Genomic DNA, 3,723 nt, shown 5'->3' with positions numbered 1-3,723 from the left:
GGCAGCGCTGCCGCGCCTCCTAAGCGGCGCACTATCCAGTGCGCCACTGGGCCGGCCCCTCCACCAACTTTTTGAAGCAGCCTCATGTATACTATGCATGAATTTCTTTTTCTTTCTATGCAATTTCAGGGATAGAAGGTTCATTCTTGATTTTTTTTTCTTATTGAGAACTTTTACCTTTTCACTTAAAGAAAGCACTTTACGACTTCTCTTTGGCATAGTCAAATTGCCAGCATTACTATTCCTGCACTTCGGGGTTGTTATTAAGTCAAGTAAGGGTGATTTAAACAGACGCTGTGATACTGTGACAGTTGACCTGATAAAATAGTTGGCTAGAAAGTGACTGACTGGTGGGTAGTGTAGACAGTGTGGAGATGCTGGACAAAGGGATGATTGACGCCCCACAGGGGATGGTGCACAATTTAAAACTTATGATTTGTTAGTTCTGGAATTTTCCATTTTATATTTTTGGGCTGTGGTTGATGCAGGTAACTGAAACCGTGGATAAGGCGGAACTACTCTGTGTGTGTGTGTATTTAGTGTGTATTAGTTTTGTTTTTTCAACTAGACTTTTTTTTTTTCTCTTTTAAGAAGATGACCGGTAAGGGGATCTTAACCCTTGACTTGGTGTTGTCAGCACCACGCTCAGCCAGTGAGCTAACCGGCCATCCCTATATGGGATCCGAACCCATGGCCTTGGTGTTATCAGCACCACACTCTCCCAAGTGAGCCACAGGCCGGCCCTCAACTAGACTTTTGAAGATAGGGACCATATATCTTTGTTTTTACTGTAGCACTTTGCACAGAATGGGAACTCATTTGTTAGTAAATCCTATATATATATACACATATATATTCATAGTCCCCCTTTTCTCAGCATATTAACTTAGTCAAGTTCCTCATTCCAAAACAATTCATAAAGGAAAATCTTCCTTCCTCTGTTCACCTCTATGCACTATTTTGTACCTCACAGTTTCTGTGATTCAGGAATTTGGGAAGTACTTAGCTGGTTGGCTCTGACTGAAGGCTTGGTTGAGGGCTGGAAGATCTACAGCTCTTGAGAGTTTAGGCCTTCTGCCTACCACCAGCTCTGTTCCTCTTCACATGGATCTCTCTTTAGTGCTGCTTCAGTGTCCTCATGTATGGCATTTTACTTCCCCAAGAGAGGAAGCAAGGAAGAAACCCACAGTCGCCTTATGTCCTCATCTTAGACGTCAGACACTGTCACTTTTGCCACCCTAATTGTTGGAAGCAAGGCAGTTTATAAGCTCTGCTTCGTATTTAAGGGGAAGGGAATTAGGTTCCACCTTTTGAAGGGAGGAGTCTTAGATCATTTGTGGAAATATTTTAAAACCACCACACTATATACAGTGGTCTTCAGACATGTAAGACGACTGGCTGTAATTGAGTAGAGAGCATATTGATACAGCTGTATCCTAAGTGGAAAAACTACTGTGGGTCAAGTATTTCCCACCTTTAAGCTCATGCACCCTGTACAGAGCTGATTGTTCCCAGCATATTTTGCTGTTTAATGTTTCTGCCTGCCTTTGGGCACATAGTTTCAGCTTGGAATTACTTCTAACTTGATGCTCCCATTACAAATCTTGTGAACTACAGTTTTCTTCAAGATCTGGCTCTGGTAGTTTCTTCTCTTTGAAGCCTTCCTGGTTTTTCTCTCAAGCAGACTTGGTGATAAACATTACATTCATTTATTATCCATTCGTCTAGTCATGAAATATTTATTGAGCGTCTCATATGTTCGATTGTTTTAGTGGTGAACAAGAAAAATGTGGTTCCTGCTTCCCTCAACCTTTTACACGTATTTATTATAGCATGCGTACATTTCACTTAATTATTTGTTTACATCTCTGTCTTTCATAACTGAACTGAGCTCCTTGGGCATAGGAACTGTATCTTATCTAACTTTGTGTTCATAATATCTGACTCAGAGTGGTGATTAATGTATTCATAATAAACAGTGAATACATGTTAATTATCTTGAAATATTAGTCAAAATCCTGGCCTAATTGTTCTCTCAGTAATAAAAGATCAGATATATTTAGGTCCTTGTCAGGTACTAATTTGGTTAATAGTTTAAGTTTTTGTTTTTTTAATTCATGCAGAATACATCTTTTGTGTCCTCCCTATAGGCCAGGCAACTTGCTGGGAATTTGGAGTGAAAATGCTTCTGAAACAAAATAGTTATTAAGAGAGTTAAGTTGTGTATGGGTATTTCAAAGTCTAAGGCTTGAAAAAAATAGGCAAGTTTATACTTGAGACTTGCTAAGTGAGTAGATCTCAAATGTTCTCACCACAAAAAAATGGTAACATTGTGAGGTGATGGGTATGTTAATTAGCTTGATAGTGGTAATCATTTCACAGTCTGTGTGTGTATATATATATATAGAGCATCACATTGTATACCTTTTATATATACAATTTTTATTTGTCAGTTATACCTCAGTAAAGCGAGGGGAAAAAAAGATGACAGGAAGACAAACATAAAGAATAGGGATAATGTATAAACTTTTAAAGTCCTAGTTTCTTTTTTGTAGATAATTATACTGTATGTGGTAAGGTAATTTGAAAAACTTTATGTAACCTAGGGAGGTTTTGTGCCATCATTTTGCAATAACAATCTCATGTTGGCTAGGCTGAATGATTTTTTAAGAGTATGTACAGTAAGCCCATTGTGAGGCTCTGAGTGATAAAACTCAGTTAAGAAATACCTGTTTTTTTTTTGTCTTTTTCGTGACCGGTAAGGGGATCGCAACCCTTGGCGTGGTGTCGCCCGCACCGCGCTCAGCCAGTGAGCCCACCGGCCATCCCTATATAGGATCTGAACCCGCGGTGGGAACGTCCGAACCCCGAGTGCGCCATGGGGTCGGCCCAAGACATACCTGTTTTTAAAGAAAGAATATTTTGATTACTAGCAGAGCCTTTGATTTCCAACTACTTCAGAAATATATAAGATGTTTTTTGTCCTCTACATTTTTATTGAGTAAATAATAGTTGCTTTATTGGGCATAGTGACCTGCCTTCGCGAAATTTACATTCTGTTGGGGAATTTGGTTAATAAACAAGTAAGTATACAGATAGACAATATAATTTTAGCGAGCAGAGGATAAATGCTAGGAAAAAGTAAATCATTGAAGCACAGTGAGGGAATGAAGAGTAAGGGAGGAAGGAGGCAGGGATATTAAGCTGTTTTTCAGCAGAGTTGTATGTCAATGATGAAAGTGTGGAACATGAGTCGGTCACTGGGATGGTGTTCGAGAGATAGGCAGTAGTGGAAACTGAGGCGCCAAGGAAGGTACAGTCTAAGAGAATCAGGACTAGCAAGAAACAGTGTGGCTTCATGAGCCAGGGGTAGGACATGAGGCAAATAAACATTTTAGAGGCATGAATTTACTATTTAATCATGGATTCTGCAGGTTATTTTTCCTGTAGGTGATCTGGCATGTCTGGAGACTCCCAGTGGTTGTATTATTAAATGTTAGTTATGTGTATATATATGTATATATAGTTTAATAAAAGAAAGTAACTTTGTGCTCTAGAAAAGCTAAACAATTTTTCCTTCAGTTAAATTTATTTAATATATTCTTTTGCTCTGTTATAAGTATACTCACAATACTCCTGATGCAATCTTTTTTTTTTTTTTTTTTTTTTTTTTTTTTTTTTTTTTTTTTTTTTTTTCCGTCCCCGGAAAGGGCGCCCACCCCC

At 38.7% G+C, this 3,723-nt stretch overlaps 1 protein-coding gene across 2 annotated transcripts in view; it reads left to right on the top strand.

Annotated features, from left to right (window-relative positions):
• The window catches only part of TSNAX (translin-associated factor X), a 34,461-nt gene that overhangs the window by 1,669 nt on the left and 29,069 nt on the right, over positions 1-3,723 (top strand). The window lies entirely within an intron of this gene.

The sequence above is a fragment of the Galeopterus variegatus genome, unplaced genomic scaffold (assembly GCF_000696425.1).
Source record: "Galeopterus variegatus unplaced genomic scaffold, G_variegatus-3.0.2 Scaffold537, whole genome shotgun sequence".
NCBI lineage: Eukaryota > Metazoa > Chordata > Mammalia > Dermoptera > Cynocephalidae > Galeopterus > Galeopterus variegatus.
This window is presented reverse-complemented; position numbering and strand designations above follow the sequence as displayed.